General features: G+C 38.4%; 1 protein-coding gene across 1 annotated transcript in view; it reads right to left on the reverse strand.

Moving 5' to 3' along the window:
- EIPR1 (EARP complex and GARP complex interacting protein 1) overlaps positions 1 to 19,097 on the reverse strand; it is a 104,657-nt gene that overhangs the window by 10,541 nt on the left and 75,019 nt on the right. The window lies entirely within an intron of this gene.

Here is a 19,097-nt window from a genome sequence, read left to right on the forward strand (position 1 = left end):
TACATCACAAGCAAGCAATACCATGGCAGCTCAAAATAGTGTATGATAATAATAGAAAGGAAGATGGAAAATGAAAAATGAATTACAGAGAAGACATGACAGGTGAAGTCTCCAGACAGAGATTCTAAAAACAATTACACTCAATTATTCACCCACCACCAAAAGCATCTGCTGAAGAGCAGAAGAATTCTAAGGTAAAATAATTGCTATTTCTTCTAATTGCTTAAGTTACTTATAATGTATCAGACTAGAACATGCCCTGTCACAAACACACATTTATTCTCATACTGGTTTTCCCTCCCACAAACGATATGAGTAGCAAGCCTCCTTCTGAAAACCATATCATTAGACACCAAGTGTTTTGCCTTATGTTTTGCTGATGATTGAATTTTCTCAGGTACTTCTCTATTTCGATTTCAAAAAGAGGACAACTGGACTTTTTTTCTCATAGCCTAAGTCATATATAAAATTATTATTATTATAAAATCTCTTGTCGAAGGCAAGGCAATCTCTTATCAAAGTCACAATTATGAAATCGCTTATTCAACTTATTTAAATAGAGAAGTGGTTATAACATGCTTTTGGTCACAAAAGGCTTTTCATTCACAGTAATTCTTGGCTTCAGTGAATGTTATGTATTATTGACAATCCTGAAACATATTCAGATACAGCTTCACTGTAGGAAGGGTGCCAGGAGAATGGAGTCAGGTGTGGTGTCAAGCCATAAGGCAAGAGGCAGAAACTGATGCCCAGGAAGTTTCAACTGAATACAATGAAGGAATTCTTTACTCTGGGTACCTGAGCACTGGAACAGATTGCCCAGAGAGGTTGGGAAGCTCCTCCCTCACTGGAAAAATTCAAGAACCATCTGGTTGCAATCCTATGCCATGAGCTCTAGGATGACCCTGCTTGAGCAGGGAACTGGAGAGATGAGCCACTGTGGTCCCTTCCAACATCACTCTATCTGCGATTCACTCCACCAAAAAACCAAACCAACCAAACCAAAAACCTTCATCCAATAGGCTATGTCTTCATACTGCAAATTATCCTTAGACAGTAATCTGGAAATCAGTCTTTGATACAGATGTCTTAGGAATAACATAGACATGTGATTATAGAGTGGCTTATAAACAGTTAATAAACAACCTGGAAACTAATTCTCCTAGTCATTTTTCAGAGGAAAATTGACAAATAACTGCTACCAGTAGGGTTATGAAATAATAATATACATTAGGAAAAGTCCAGCTCTTTCCCATAGTTATATAAATCTGGCACAATTGAAGATGAAAAAAAAAAATTACCTATTGAGCTAAAGTGTAAACCTAAGAAACCACAACAAACAAGAGGAACAAGTCTACAAATGGTGCTGCATTATGCCCTTTTGATCAAGAGGTGTAGCCCACAGTGTTGAGTAATACCAAAAATGTAGCTATACAGCTTTTACACATTAACTTTTTTTATTAAGCACGCTTGTTTACAGAACTCAAGATTTTCTTTTAAATCCCTATCTCCTACTTGAATCTACTTTTTTACTTTCATGCTGCTAATTCAAATTGCTACCACTGCACTTAATTGAGGTCTTCTCTGAGCTTCCCTCTGAGGCCAAGAAACAGGTTTCTTTAAGCTGAGTTAGTTTACTGGATTCTGATCACAGGACAGAAGTAGCCTTAGCTCCTCATTCATCCTATGTCTAGTGAAAAACAGGGCCATGAGGGAAAGCTATTATTTATCTACACTGGGGTAACAGTAAAGAGGCTAGCTTCCAAATTTCCCCATATTTACTCCTGGCTGCATTTAGGGTCAGAAGGAAGAAGCAAACTAAAGATGTCAAGTGATGTAGCTCTAACTCCCAAGCACTCAAGAAGAATTTTATTGGCCTGAATATGCTCTCTCCAGGTCTCACAGCAATATTAAACTAATATAACAGCAGAAGGAATCTAACTATTCAACTTATTTTGTATTCAGTGTATGTTCTCTTAATTGTTTCCAATTACTGCACTTCTTCTCCTGGAAACAGATCGTGCTTGCTTGTGCTTGGCACTTATTAACAGTGGCCTCAGCCACTGGAAACTCAGTGGCTACATTTCTGTGCATCCATCTGTGGATGCAAGACTTGACTGCATTGAAACCATGCTCACCCTGCCCAAAACTTGATGTTTCACTTTACCCAATGAAGGAACCTGGCTCATTTTTCCAAAAAATAAAGAATTACCTTTTCTCATTTTCCAAGAGCCGATGGAGCTTCTCTCAAAAAGAGGAGGACCTTTTGAATTTGCTAATCTGGTCTAGCCAGGAATTCTTATTTGCACAAGACAGTGACATCTCAGTGCATTTTTCAGGTGTTAGTAATTTACATACTCATCATTCTCCTAAAACAGTCATTCCTAATCTGCATGTTAAAACTTACCTGTGGAGTAAGCCAAGTAACTTAAACCAACAAAACATCCAAAGAATGTTGGTTCAGTGCTCAAACTAGTTACACTAGTCAGCGTCTGTAACTTTACTCAACATCAGAGATGTGGATTAGGAGATGTGACATTATCCTTATGTTTATATTATTGATATCATATTTATGTCGAGTTATAATTTCTTTCCCTTTCTTGCCTAGATGCATTTGAATGAGCTTTTGAGTGTATTGTTCTTCTCTGGCTAATAGAGCAAGTTTGTTTATTCAGTTTAGAAGATAACATGGGTGATGCCTGAAAGTGGGTATTAGTGAGATCTGGGATATAAAAAAGTCTCCCTCTTATTTTGTTCATTTTCTCTTGGATAAAATCTGTCACATTCCGGGCAATGTCTGCTTGGGACTTCTACAGAAACCTTTACTTTCATGTACGTATATGATTCACTTAGGCTTGTTCTTTTAAATAACACAATTTTTTTTTCCAAGCAGAAGACATGATTTTACCAACTGATTATGGGTTTATAGAATTACATTACTATTAAAGTTGGAAGAAGACCTTTAGGATGGCCAAGTCTCACAGGCCTGTAACTCCTCAGATCCTCCTTCTGTCTTTTTGTAGCTGAGGATCACATTTGCTACCTTCCAGGCACCTGGGACACCCTCTGTTAGCCAGGGCTGATGATGAATGATGTAAGTGGCTCAGTGAGCACTTCTGCCCCCCCCTCAGTACCTTGGGTTGGATCCCATCCAGCCCCATAGTCTCATGAGTATCAAATTGATGTAGCAGGTCACTGACCATTTCCACCCTACATCAGGGGGGCTTCATTCTTCTCCCCAGTATCTTCTGATGAGCACTTCAGATACGTATCTTCCCATGAAAAGCTGAAGTCTCTAGCAAAATGTACTGCTTGCTAAGAGATCTGAATGTAGTAACCAAGAACTGTGAATAGCAACCAGTGCCTTGCTTTCCTGTTTAACTGATGCCTCAATTAAACAACTCATCTTGGCAACAAGGATTGATTTATGGTGATTTAGAACAGAAGTTAATTTTTTTCATTAACCCCAAGTCATTTATAATAATAATAGTAGTAATAAGAATAATAATGCTACCTCACCAGTATTCCTGGTTTAACATATCTCAGTTGAGTAAGTACTCACTATACAGAAGCCATACAAAATGTCACCTGTAAACCACAAGACCTTTGGCTTCTCCTGCACTGTCAGACATGCCAGGTAGCTTTCACATACATACAGTGCAGGAAGGCTGAAAAATAGGTGACATGACAGAGTAGTACAAATCTCTATAAAGAAGCACAGTGGTCAGAGCAGTAATAAACATGCAATTGCTTTCACTGTAACTTCGATGGCCAAGACAGGAGAGGTTGGGAAGAAAAAAAAGATAAGTCTCTATTATCTATCTTAAGACAGTACTAGCTTCAGTCTTCGTAAAACAAGGAAATGTTATTTTGGTTTGCTTTGCCCAGAACAGCACTTCAATATATTATTACACCTCCACTGAAGAAACCAAATGAAGCCTGCTCAGACTACTAGCAGCCAGGGAGGTCATTCCCAGCTCCCACAGATTCTAACGTAAATTCAGCCTCCACTCATTTACTACTGAGAATTACCTATTGACAAACAAGCAAGCAGTGCTCTGAAACCTGAGTGCTCTTTAAGAGGTGGGGGCTCTGAGCCTCTAAAGAAAGCAGCACTTGCCAACACGCCACATGATGTGATCTACCAATGTTATTCTTTCACCATCTCTGGCAAATAAAACAGTTGCATTTTTAATATTAGCAGGAGCCACTTCCGGACACAAAGTCAAAACCCAATTGCTCAGCTGATTACAAACAAACAGCAGCTCCCATTCCTCATCCCTACCCAGCAGAAGCTGCCACCTCATAGAGGGGTGAGCAGGAATATTGCATGAGAACATCCTTCTCAGCCTGACACCACATCCCTTCCATACTGGTTCCAACTTTACCATGTAACAGACCACACATACTAACTTCGAGAGGAGTAAAACTTGAAGACAATGAACAGAATATGAAGAACTTATTCCAGTGAGTTTCTGTTTGTAACCTTTTAATAAAATGCATGACTTGTTGCTCATCTGGCCCCAGTTTACAATTAAAATCTCTACAGTCATCCTTGGACTGCCACACCTTCTAGGTGGCTCCAGATTCTCCTCAGAATTTTTTCTGTACTCTTTACACTCCACCTTCAACATGAGATTATTCACATCCCCAGAAAGATCTCAGAAAGCTTATTAACTTGCATATTTTAGTTACATACTTCATCTTAGGTATTAAATATTTCTCTGAACACAGTGGTTTTAATTGATCTGTGCTGGCAGTTTAAGTGGGGTAGAGCTTTATTTCCAATGTATGGCCAAGGGCTTCTATATTCCAAAAGACGGTAAGATATTCTGTCTCTCTTCCATTAATTTTTCTTTTAATTGTTTGGTATACACAAGAATTGTTTAGTACATAAAACTGCAGCTATTCCTCATTGCATGAGAACTTATCTAGCTGCACAATAATACTATTACCATAGAATATGGCTCAGAAAATCTCCTATTCCTGAAGTAATATCATCTGGGGAAAAATATTAAAGAATATGAAAAAACAATGGTAACATTATTTATCTAATCAAAGAAAGCAAGCTTTTATGGCCACCCCAAGCAAAAGGGTTTCACTGATACATGCATGTTTTACCACACAGCCTGGATTCCACATCAAACCAACAGTTAAAAATGCATATTCTCTTTAAATATAAAACCACGGACTACAGCAAAAGTATTCCCTACTAATTCTCCCAGTCCACAGTAACAGAGTATTTTGTGCATTTCAAAGAAAGAGTAAAACTAATTATAGCCCTGAGACCTGGGAATTATGCAAGGAGAAATCCTAACAAATCAACCCCTTGACATCAGGAATGCATAAAAAAGACATTATAAGTCCTTATATAAAAGGTTGTATTTTTAAAACAGGAAAAAATGCAGAAAAATATAAGCCAGATTGTTTTTACATACTGCTATGATACAAACTGACCTGTGTTGTTTTAACAGATCTAGTTTTGAGGTTTGATTTCAACTCTTTCATTCAATTTTGAATGCTCTAAATTTTATGTTTTACAGAAAACCGGGGGGGGGGGGGGGGGGGGGATCAAAATTCTTCCTTTCATTTACTAGAATTTTTTAATTCAGCACAGTATTATGTAAAAAATATCAGAATGATGATAGGGAACAGAACTTTCCCACATGCTCTTTTTGTAAAGTAGAGATAATATTGATACAATGTCAAAAAGAAAAAAAATTAAGCAGTCTTTTTTAAGTTGAAAACTTCCCTATGAAATGTCTCATAAGCAAATTCACAAGTGATGCACAAACCTTTCCTAACAGATCACCAGCTGTTGGCTTGGTATATCCCAGTTTGGCCTGGATGATCTGGATTTCAATTTCTTTGCTAAGCATTGCAACAAACATTTATTCATGTCATTAGAATTTCAGGCATGCCAGACTTCCTCAGCCATCATTCAACAACTCATGAAAGAAGCTAACGTGTCCCACGTTAAATGTATTTCCATCCCCAGTGGGATGAAACAGATTGGGAAATGGTATTCCCTACTATAGACTTGGCTCTGTCTCCCACAGCAACCTTCAGATCTGGAGCAGAATCAGCTAGAAAGGGAACAAACTGATACTGCAAATGCAGGGCAGAGTAGCCACCAAGGAATGGGGTAAAACAGGGATCTACAGAGCTCAGCAGTGAGCTGAGTTTGGCCTCCCAGTCCTGAGGTGCTGGTTACTGACAGCTCCTGCTCTGAGGTAAGGACAGGAGAAAAATAAATGGAAAAGAGGACCAAGATCCCTAACAAGGACCAAAAGCCCTTTCTGCTCTGCTCCCTGCTGGAAGGCCAATGGCTGTACTTTGGGTAACACTGGTCTCCCTCCTCCTAGCACTAACAGCCTCTCCTCAACTCTCTTCTGTTAACAGAGGATATGCAGCAAGCCTGCCAAACATCTGGCCCAGGCTCAACACTAGTGCCTAGAGCCAAGCCCTGGCTCAAGGCCACAGGGAAGCACTGGAGTTCAGATTTCAGCACGAAAGGATGACACCAAAAGGATCATATTCCTGTTAAGTCATCTACAGCGTCCACACACTTTTAAAGCTGGTACTGGCAGAGGGGGCCTAACGTGAGCTACTGTGAATCCTTCAATCTAGCTAGGGTATAATTATATGGTTCTGCTTGACAATGTGACATAGCAGGGGCACTGAAAGATCCATTTCACAGTGAGGCCAGAATGACATGGCTACTATGGATGGTTAAGCTACTTAATTTATGTCTCAGAACTCATTTGAATTCATTAAGCATTGTCTACTATATTCAACTGTGCTATAGATAGCTGCTTATAAATTTTATAAGAAATAAACACTTTAGGCATGGGCAACTTATTTCTTCCTGCAAACAGACTATCTTTTGTGAAATTGCACACTACAGACAAATACTTACAATATCTAATTTATAGAAAGCATGAAAACCAAAGACTTCAAACTGTTTCAGAATGGTAGACAGAAGCAAATACATTAGAGGAAGAATAAAAACAAACAAACAAAAAGAAAACACTTAAGGTATGGAAGAAGGTGTCTTAAACAGTGAAGATTATTGTTTTACAAGAAAGCCACTTATCACTTTCTGTGCTTTCTGTATTTGAAAAATAATTAACCATGAGGTAAGATTTTTAAAGAAGAAAACAAGGCAAACATTTCCTGAATTCTTACAAAGTAAGAAGGTAAATATGTGAAGACTTGACTGGAATGAAATAGAATCTCTCAACTTTGAGTGCATTGTTTCCTGTCCTTTAATAACAGACTAACCCAGTGTGCACTTCATTAGTATTCTAATTGTCAAGTAGTGCTCAGTGGTTGTCTCAGGCTGTCTGATTAAAAATTAAACAAAATTAATTTTTTTCTATTACCAGATGCATTGAAGGTATGGGGTTTTTTTGATTTTTTTTTTTAAATTAAACTCCCTTCCCAACACACAGGATCCCATGCTGTCATAGTGGAGTGGTAACTCACTATACTTTGAAAGAGTAGACCATGAAAACTACTTAATTCTAGATTTCAGTGCAGAGTTGTTATTCTTATAATACACTGCTGCTGTTCAGTTCAGATGATCTTTGTGCTCTCCAAGGGTGAAAGAAAAACTGATGGGCCTGTAACTACAGAACATGGCAAACAGCTCCATGAGCTGCAACTAGCTGTGGTGCACATAACACAGCATGTTTTCATCTCCAGATGGACACTGTGCTATCTGGACACTAAATGACCAAGTACTCTCTTCCAGTTATACAAAAAACTGTACCAACAGGTGTTCTCCTTAATCATGAGGGGATTAATAAATATCAACAGAAAGCAATTTTTCAATAATGCTAAAAAAAATGACCTAAAAAGTGAATTTCTGGACAGAACCTCAAGACCCTGGCAAAGATTTTCAGGCACATCGACAAACATTTCTTCAATTTACTCAAATAACTTAAACCATCTTGTGCCTTTGTTTCTTATAATTACAATAGGGATCCTTTTCTCTCTTTTAAAGTTAGATATTATGTAAACAAAATTAATTGAGTTATGTGTACAGACACTGTAGTTGTACAGGATAAAACTGATTCTATGTTCAGAATATTGAGATTATCAGGACCCAGAGTGTTCCCAAGACACAAGAAAAATATACAGTTATTATTTTAAGCTACAGCCAACTAGAATAACATGCCAATCAGTTTGATCAAGGACAAGAGAGGAGTCATGTTAGACTTGAAGGTTTTTGAAACTTAAGACTATGACTCATTGTTTCATTCATGTTAAGCATGCTGTCAGTGACATTAACTGTAGCATTTATAAAACCATTTTAAAAGACCAGGAAAAGTAGTGAACTTGCTAAAAAGCTGTACTGAACACACTAAGGTTGCATTAACAAACACCAAAACCTTCAGAAAAAGTACTGAATGAACCTAGCAAGACAGATTTTCCTTTGTAATAAGGCTCTCTTTTGCTAGGAACAACATACAAAGGCAAATACAGATAACATGATCAAGACAGTTCTTTTTTTATTTTGGAATATTGGTAGTTAAAATTTTTTATTGGACAGAAAACAGAGCTTAAGAATTGCAGAATTCTTCTTAATACAACGCAATTTATGTTCTCCTTCAGAAATTTTTGAGGGCTGTCAGGTATTGCTATGATAGTCAACTTTCCTGCAGTGCTTACATGTGGCTTCTTCAGTGTCTTAAGCACATGCAGGTATGCAGCCACAGACACTAGGGCTGGACAAACAATTTTCCAGCAAGGCTCAGCTGAATTCTTTCTCTGTGGAAATGGTGGTCTCACTTGCAAGATTATGCATAAATATTAAGGAGAAAGACTAGGAAATTAAATTAAACCCCAAATTTGTTCCCTTGCAACAGGGCCATATCCATATGAGAAGTAAACATTCTTTGCAGTGGTGGACTGGAGCAGGTTATGAGGAAAACAAGAGAGAGAATTAAAAGAAACAGGACAACTCATTCAAAATGACTGAATCTATACAAGTAGACATCAGATGGGGCCATGAAGCAGTATTTTCTTAAAATCAATTTATTATCCTTTTAGAGATGATCTGAACACTGTCAGACCTTTTGTATTTTATATTTGATTGTCCCAGTCCTTACTCTTTGAACACAGAAAGTGTTCAATGCCCAAATGCTTCAACTATAGCCCTGTTAATGTAGTGTTAAAAGGGATTTTATTGTGAACTAATAACAGCAACTCACATGGGATATTTAGTGACATTTAATACTAGTAATCTTACAAAATGTCCTAAGTATGAAAAGCTGTTCTAATAAAAATGTCTTCATGTTAAACAGCTCTGTGAGTTTTCATGTCCAAATGTAAAATATCTACTATGCCCAAAATTTTGCAGGTTTTGAACTAAAAGGAGTCTTTCCTGCAATGAAATAGTCTTGGCACCTTAAAATAAAATTCAGGAGATTTAAACATCCCCATCACCTACTTTCACAACTTTCATTGTATAATCAACAGCTGAGTAATCAAATAAACAGAGTCCAAGAATGCCAAAACTTAAACTTCACCCACCTGTGACTTCGTTCCCCAGGCTGTGACTTTGCAAATTCTTTTTGGGAGGTGAACTAAAGTGAATAGTGCTGGATTTGTAGTAAAGGGCACCTCTCTAACATTGCCATTTTTCACCAGAAACACCTACAGCTTCCCATTCCACCTATAAAGGAAACTGCCTACACTGCGGAGGAAGAACCAAGAAATATTGGCCTGCCCTGATGTTAAATCATTATGGCTATGACAGGCATTCCTACACATGATGCATGTGCAGCTGCAAATAAGGTCACTGTGTTTTCTCCTTGGCAGTTAACACTATGTGCTGAACATCTCTGCTTCCATTTTAAATTTACACTAGCTTCACTCCCTTCAAAATTAGACAAAAAAAATTTGCAAAGTAATTAGATTTCTATGTCTAATTAGAGAAGACTTAATTCACTGCTGGTATATTTCACCTTCCTGTCAGCTAGTTTAGCAGTGACTTTCACATATTCAGAATTTTCCATACTGCTGAGCTCCAAACTAATTTACAACCTCTGGATATTGTTATGTGCTTTGACAATAAATAACAGAATCCCCAGATTTCACACTATGTTGTGAGGGGAGCTTTACGACAGCCATGTTTTCAGATAAAAAATCAGAGCTGCTGGGCTCAACACAGTCATGGTGTAGGCACAGACCAGCTCCACATGGTGCCTGCAGACAGTCCTGTATTTCTAACAGCACACAGGCTTCGTCAACAGCCAGGCACAGGAAACATCCAAACCCAAACATTATAATTGCTGTGAGAGCACAGAACTGTGGCAGTGTATGCACACACACATTTCTGTCACCAGTTAGAGCAGATCAGTGTGGCACTGATAAAAATCAATGGCAATGAGCTTACTTAGAACAGGCAGGGGCCTTGTCTTGAAGAACCTACCTTTTTGTCAATTACAATTACACAAATTCATTTTAGCAAAGCAGTGCTGCTGCACTTTCTAAAAGAATCTCATTAGTACTGGCTTAGCATTAGCTTGGCTACATTTGGAAAATCAGGATTCAATTCATTTGCTTATTGCAGTAGTATACCCCAGCAAAGACAGGATTCACTAAGAACTACTGTGGAAGACAGCTTAGTGAGAGTGTGCTGATAAAATATATTATTTAAATAATCTCACTACAAGACAGCATCTCTCATCATGGATGCTGGCCAAGTGCTTCCAATATTTTGTGAGTTAGTGCAGCCAGAGGCAAAAACAAACCCAACAGTCACCAGGAGGATTTGTGGGGTTTCCCCTGGTAGCTTCCCATCCAAGTACGATGCATGCTTTCTGAGATCTGATACCAAATGTGGCAGGGCTGCTGCTAAGAGGGTCACCATGGGATTATTTTAATGTTCACTGAAATGGAAGCAATTTATTACATACTGCAGTAGCATCGCTTTCATTCAAATTATAAGAGGTTGCAAGCAGCCTTTTAAATCTGCTCTGCCTTTCCCTCTGGTCCCAGCTTACCTTCCAGCTTCTTGGAAGGATGATGCTCTAAGAAGCAGGCTTTGGAGGTTATACTAAGAACAGAGCATTCAGTAAGTAATCTGTTGACCTTCCCAGAGCATGCAGGGCTAGAAAAATACATCTGCATGCCTAAATTCAGCTTCCCCAATGGCCTAAGAAAGGGATGCATCTGTGGAACAAGTTTCGCACTTACTTGAATATTATCATAAAACATTTACATGATTTAATTAGATTATGTAAATGCTTTACTCCAGTTTGAAGCTTTGAAAATCATAATGTCATGCTCTAAATTATGCAAATATTGAAAATGCTTTTCACAGCAGCAGAAGCAAAGACACAAGTGAGACAGTCCTGCCACATGCCGTTCTGCTGTTCTCTACTCATGGCAGACCACACAGAATGCACTACTGTAATCTTGACTTTTTCTATTAGGATTTTCTGCACAGGATGTAGTTATTTCGTGCCCTCATTTTATGCTAAGCCCCAAATCCAAATTTGATTTGGAAGATGTTCTGTGGTTTATATCCACATCCTGACTAAGCAGCAGATTTTTCACAATATCCTTCCCCCTCCACTGACACAACATGCACTTCATGGCAAGGAGATCTCAGTAAGGAGATGCAGTAAGAGTTATTCATTGAACCATCTTCCTAAAGTGCTGAGCAGTGGAAAAGGGAAGGAGGTAAAACCTTGGCAAATGTTCTTCTCTCAAGTTAACTTACTTCTGCTGTACTCCTGGATAGAAGAGTGCTGCCACAGTAGAGCACAAGTCACTAAAAGATCCTGCACCTCATAGGACATTCTTTAGACAGAACAGGCCCTTTTATGATGTACAGAAATAAGTTACAAGAGGTAGAGATGGTACCAAATTATTTGGAGATGAAAGGAACAATCATGTCAGTCAAAAGAACCGTCAAGAATGAATTGCAGGAATTAAACTGTACACCAGGGTTGGGCAGCTGAATTTTAGCAGGATTTTGTTATTCAAAAAATTGCTTTGCTACTATTTTCCAATACAAACTGAGTGCACCAGCTTCTTCTTCCTCAATACAGCAGTTCAGTGTATTTGAAACACTGATGTGGACAGACTTCAACTGCCAAAATGGACCCTTAAAGCATGGGGTCTCTAGGGTTATGACTTCTGAGAAAGCTGACGGGTTGTTAGAAAAGGCAGTGTGAAAGCCTGTGGGGAAAAGCCACACAAAATAAACATAAAACCACAGACAAAGGTAATCCTGTTTTTGGTGGGAAACATTAGCAGCTGAAGGGTTCAATAGGGAAAATACATCAAAATGCAAAGGTCTAAAATCCTAATGGGACAAATGGAGCTGGAAGATGGCCACTCTACAACTCTGTTCCAAGCAGCAGAAAGGACATCTTCCTAGCCATGAAAATTCACTTCAGATGTTTTCCAGACATGAAACCCAGACTATTGCTAGACCCAGCAGCCTGTTAGATTTTTGCCTGAGACAGGCACAAACTACTGCCTTTTCCCACATACCTTGCCCTGCTTGCAGCTCTCAGATTATCATCAATACCTTTTCCATGACAACAACACTTGTCTGCAACACGCTTCACCCTGTTCCCTTGCTCTGCTTGCTAGGCTTGCCCATTCTCTGCTGACCTCAGCCAGTCATCACAACACTGCTCACCTTCTGGTTTTACAGCACCCTTTATATTCAATACTCTTCCTAGGACAATCCACCTAAATTGCCATTTCTTTTCACCTATGTGGGAAAGTTACAACAGACAAATAATAAACTTGTAGGGACAAATTTATTTTTAAAAGTTTCATAGAGCACTTTTCAGGGATGCATGAGTGCTCTCTTTGCTGTAAGGATAAAATTGATGCCATCACTACTCCAGAAAAAGTGAAAACATTCCATAAAAAGGCAAGTAATTTTTTAAAAACAAGTAGTAAGAACAACACCCTCTCAACTGAATAGAAAGGTTAGGTTTTCAAATACTAAGTAGTAAAACGCTCACTACCCTTTCCAGCAGAAATTATCCCACAATAAATAAATAAACCAGACCTGACTCAGCCTCTGTCATGGGCAATACCAGAAGAGCCCCAGGTACTCACTCTTTAGTTCTGACAGGTCTTAAGTCAGGTCATAAGTCTGTCATACAGGCCTGGTAGCAGAATTAAGTTGCTCTTATTCCAGGTCCAAGAATGTCTTTCCTGTGATAGGAATCCTTGAAATGAAACTCCCTATCCAAAACTGCACCCTCCTGTGGTTATCAGACAAAATAAATTGAGCACAGCTGACTGAAATTATTCTGATTCAATTATTTCAACTAACCATATTTATCAGCCTCCTAAACTCATAAATCATAACAATCTCTGTTGGGAAATGCAAAATTGATGTGGCCCCGCCTGACTCAGAGAAGGCGGTAGGCATCTGACAGCCTTGAGGAGCAGCCTTGTGTGAGTTGATTGAAATTTCCAGCAGTATTAATCTTAATAACCTCAGGTAGCTTCCTCCCCACAGCCTATGTCTTTCTGTGCAAGCAGCGAGGGAGGGAGCACTGCAGCAATTATTCCCTAGTTCTCTCCAGCTGACTCTGTTTTCTGATGAATATGAACATGTCAGTCATGCTCAGCCTTCATCCCTTCTCAGCCCTCAGCAATGACCAGTCCAAAACCTGCAGAATTTGTAGGACACGGAAATAGGAACCAGACTACCTCTCAATAAAGCAGCATGAAGACTCAAAACCAAAAGCTTTTTCGTCTGCTTTACAAGAAGTGCCTGTGAACTGCAGTAGAAAAAATGTAAAGCATTTTTCTTAATCATTCACAAAATAGATTGAAGATATTCAAATTGTATTAATGCTGAAAATAGATGATTAAAACACAGATCAGAAATATGCATCCATCTAGGAAACTGAGCTCAAGTAACCATCCCTCACACATGACAGGGTGGTCAGAAGTTGTTGAAGTTGACTGGTGTTTGCTTTGTGAGGGATTAAACAGCTTCCATTGTGATGAAGCTTTTATTTGTGCCTTCCTTCCCTCTCCAACAGACTTCCCAATATTATTATGCACCAGATTTCTTCCACTTCACCCAAACTGACTTCTAGGGAAAAAAAAGGCCCAAAAAAAAAAAAAAAAAGAAAAAAAAAAAAAAAAAAGAAAAAAAGAAAGGCGCAACATCAAAGCATCTATGGCTCCATCTATCCACCTATCAGCTGCTATTGGCAGACAGGCATGCACCCAAGCCTAACTCTTTCATACTTGAAAATAAATGTGTTATGCAGCTACTGCCATGATGATAAAGACAGATTCTTAAGAAGATGCTTTCCTGTTTGTGCATATCATTATCCTGAGTTGCATAATCCTTTGTTTGGATGCAGCTTTAGATAGGCAACCTCTCAAAATATTGTATGTGTGTATTGAGACATGGCTGGAAGTCCTCAAGTGCTTTACCCCACAGACTGCATGCTGGAAAACAGATCATTGGTATTCACAACCTCTGCAAAGTCAAGTTCCAGGCATTCTTCCCACCCAGTACTTTCCAGGCAGAGTCAAAACCTGTTCATTCCTTGCCTTAGCAGAAACTCTTTCAAATGATGAAAAACTAACACTTGCAGGTTTTTTTTCCCTTCAAGTGTGTTTGAAGACAAGTCGAATTTACCATTATATACTATGTTCCACCCATCCTCCTTGGAAAACAGAGTGGTATAAGGGAAATCGTAGAAACTGTTAGGTTAGAATTCTGCCTCTTTGTAACAAAATGCATAATCCCCACTTTGTTGTATGAATGTGATCTCTTAAGTTTTGATATTTGCCAGTATTTTGACTGGTATTTATAAGAAAAACCTCTCCATTAAAAACAAACAAATGAAATATTCATAACTTGGCAAAAATTTCTTCATTTTGAAACACATTTCCTTATCCAACTCTGGGCACTGCTGTTCCATAAAGCTCAAATAATACCATTTCTGCTATTTGCCAGTCTTTCTTGTCTTTTCGGGCCTCTGCAAATGTTTAGAAGCTGGCAGTGGCTCAGTGAGTTTGTCTGCCAAGTCTGTTGCCACCCCAGGATTCAGCTCACCTAGGTTTGCCGATCAGTAAGTATGTGGCATCTTTGGGTTTTCCAAGGTCTTCCACTTTCTCCTCAATTCATTCTGTTTAGGAGCTTTTCCACAGTCCCTCCTGCCAAAATCCTGAACTCAGCACGGCATCAGAAAAAATGGACAATTTGCTGAGAAGGTACATCAGCCCAGCTGTCTGGCAGCTGTGTTTTAGCTCCAGGACAATGGCAACCATTTGCCAAGCATCTTCACACTGGGTGCCTGACTCTTGGATTTAGTAAGTCTCATTCACCTCCTTCTCCCCAAAGCTATCTTCTGTGCTGGAGCACTAAGACTCCCTTATGAAGTTGGAGCAGCTATAGCACCAAAAACATCAAACAAGTTTTCTCAAGACTAGCTCAGAATTCTTTTGCTGTAAAGCTAGTATGGAAGGAAGAGTGGACCTCAGATACTTTATTAATCACATCTAATATCTGACTACGACACTCTCTTGAAGTCATAAACAGGGGAATAAAGTGTCTGTCATAAACAAGTATTTCTGCAGATTTACCTAGTGTGACTCAAGATTAACAGCCCATTTGAAATTTTCTTCCCGCCTCTCATGTTACTCGTGGCTTTGGTTAATTACCCCATCAGATAACTTCACACCAACAGGGAAAGAATAATGAACAGCTAAAAATCCTAAAGCCCTAAAATGTACATGCTTCAACTAATAACTTATGGATTAATAAGTAATCTACATGAACCATCTTCAATATCAGAATTAAGATGCTGCAACACAAATGGCAACTCTCTAACACTTAAATCAGTTAACACAGGAAGATTAGCATGGTAGAAATTTAAGGACTTTTAATATTATGGCCAAAACAAGCAGATAATATCATTGGGTTTTTTTAATCCTTACCCCTATATCCTTTTCTTCACTTACTGCAAATTTCCTTCATCTTTCCCATTTCTCTTTTCCAAGTGATCCAAATTTCCCTGATCTTGTCCTTTTCAATTCACTTTTCATTCTGTATTTGTCAGTCTTGCTTTTTACTTTTTCTTCTCCCATGTCTTTTACTCCAGATCTGTTAATGTCATTTTCTTCTCACTTTGCAAGATTCTCACTGACCAAAGTGGCAGGTGGAATGAGCAGAAGCAATGTGCAAATTGTTCAGGGAACTATCCATGGCTTCACACTTTGCAGCTCCGTTTATAGGAAGGCCAGACTTCGTGGAAAACTGATTTGCAGTTTTCTCTCAGTCACTTCACATGCTATTCCAGAAATCATAGGCCTTCTGCAGCTTCAGAACAGCATTCATATCTCAGGCACCACAAGCCAATTTTAAGCACTTTCTTCATATCCTCTAGAAAAAGTATCCTGGGCATTTTCCGTGAAGCCAAATGGAAGCTCTACAGCACTACAAACTTGTATCCAAATGCTGATCTTAATGATGATTACCTACTTTTCACTGCTCCAGTTAAATCAAAGGCATATAAGACACCATGTGGTGCACTACTGTGTCAGACTAGTCAGACAACACTGCTGAAGTCCATCCTACATCAGCTGCAGAATTTCAGTCTCAAATACTGCCAGAGAGATCAAGTTGAAAGATTTAAGAAATTCCAAATACAGAATTAATGCTTTCTGCTCCCTGCTGGAAAACTTCTGGAAGCTTAATTCTTTACAAAGCACTGTTTTGAACTACTTTAAGTGTTGCACATAATCCAGATCATAAGGCTTCTTCTTTCCACTCAACTTCAAGGTCCAAGATAAGGACTATGGGCCTAGAGCAAACACCCAGAGTACCTAAGCTATGCAATGCTCTTCATTCATTCTGACGTTGAGAAACTATTCATTAACTTCATCAGCTTCAGGATAGAGCAAGGTAATTTTAACACTAACACCACAGGAAAAGTCCAGGTCAGTACTGAGTACTGTGGTTTGGGTTTTTTGTGTTTTTTTTCTTAATATTAAGTTAGCACCATTTTAGTTCAAGTTAAACAGATTGTTATTTCAAGCTTCTCATTAAATGGCCAAGATTTGTATTGACTTTGATCAGTTTCAGTTAAAGCATGCTGAAAACCTTTATAAAATATTATAAATTAATTTCTTCTTCAATAATTCACTTTCTGTGGAGTAAAAATACCACATATCAAGCAGTTTTGTAACTCCATAAAAGAGACATATTAATATAGAATTGTGAAAAGAAAAAGATCAGAAAACAAATTTTTAGACAACAAGACTGACATTTTTAAGAAATACTATAACTCACTTTTTCAAAATCAAGACTTACTGAAGTTTCTTACCTGAACACAATCTGCAAAGAAAGAAAAATAATTTAAGAGGTGTTGAAACAGAGTAATTTTGTGCTTACCAGTGGTGCTAGATGACTGTATAAACAGAATTCTCTGAGACACTGAAAGCAACCCAGAACTGTGAGATCAGTCAGACCATGACCTGAACTTCCAAAGCAGTAATGGGGTCCTTGCTGTACAAAAATCTTCTTGCCTTCACCATTTCTGCCAAGGAGTATTTTGCAACAATATTGTTTCCAAAACACAATACTAAGATTCTGTAAGAAATTCACCTGAGACATGAGAGTTTTCTGAAATCCCCTATAACACAACTCACAATAAAAGTAAATATACAGAAAGAAACATGCAAAGAAACACATAGGAGCAATGTGCTGTCTTAGCTCTAGACACAAAACTTTAGAGACTAAGTTATTATTTTTAATTTCCATTTTCTACCTTTTCTGGTAAATAGAACATGTCCAGGAAGTTAATTTAAGACTGGACAACCACATAGGGATTCTCTGCCAGTACTCTTTGTAGTGTCCACCAGCTGATGGTTCAAAAGGATTTTTCTAAGCCAGGGAAGCTGACATATTTGGCAACCGTTATTGGCTTCATCTTTCAAGTACTCTTTCGGTTACTTCTAAGTCATGTAAACTTTAACATTAATGAGATTTTTTTTCTTTGTGCAGGTTTTTTTGGTGGGTTTTTTTTTTTTTTAATGGGGGAAAGGGTTGTTGAAGGCAAGTGCCATAGCTCACCTTCATGCCTGTGAAGACCACTTTATTTCATATGCTTTGAGCCACCATATGCCGATTATATTCAATAACCTCTAGTTCTGGTATCAGGAGAGACAGTGAACAGTCATTCCCTATTCATCCTCTCCCTCTGCCACTTTTGATTTTACGGACTTTTATCATTCTGTCTCAACCATCTGCCTTTCAGTCTATTTAGTTATCCTCATACAGGTGTTGCATGCTATTCTTCATTCCTGTCACTCCATCTAAAATCTTTCCATTTTACTGCATTAGGCCGAAGATGGAAAAAAACACAGTTACGCACAGTATTATAAATGCACATACAGCAGAGATTTATGAATATATATTATTTGGGGGGATTAACAATGCCTTATTTTCTTTACTTGCTTGCTAGTAATTCCCAACATTTTAATTAAAATTTTGACCTCTATTAAGTTGATGTTTTTAAAGATCTATAAAACCCCCAAGATCTTACTTCCAAGTAATAGCCCTATTGGAGGTCCACAGTATGCAAAATAACTGTTAATATTAGTTACTTAAAATTTCCTGCACTGAATTTCATCTGCCATTTTATCATCCATGAGATAAGGCATTTCATAATTCTTTGGTCATCTTTACTTCTCCAAACAGTCTCTGCAAACTTTGCCATATTTTTCTGCAGCCCTTTTTCCAAAAGTTTATGAGCATACTGTGAAGCACATGCCTAGGCACAGATCCTTGTGGGCTTTCCTGGCAATTTATTTTTTTGCCACAAATGTGATGATTTATTCCTTCTTCCTAGTTCCTTTTAATCAGTTATTTAACCGTCTTAGGACGCTCTCTTTCATTCTACAGCAGCTTGCTTGCTCCAACAGCCTGGGAAGAAACCATGTCAAAAGCCTTCCCTTTCAGAAGGTCATTTCTATATTGCTGCCAGTGCTGTACACATAGCCCAGATCCTGCTTTACAGACAGCTGAAAATGATTAAAAATTGACCCTTCCTGCTCTCCTGATTCTACTGTAATGCATT

The sequence above is a fragment of the Haemorhous mexicanus genome, chromosome 3 (genome assembly GCF_027477595.1).
Source record: "Haemorhous mexicanus isolate bHaeMex1 chromosome 3, bHaeMex1.pri, whole genome shotgun sequence".
NCBI lineage: Eukaryota > Metazoa > Chordata > Aves > Passeriformes > Fringillidae > Haemorhous > Haemorhous mexicanus.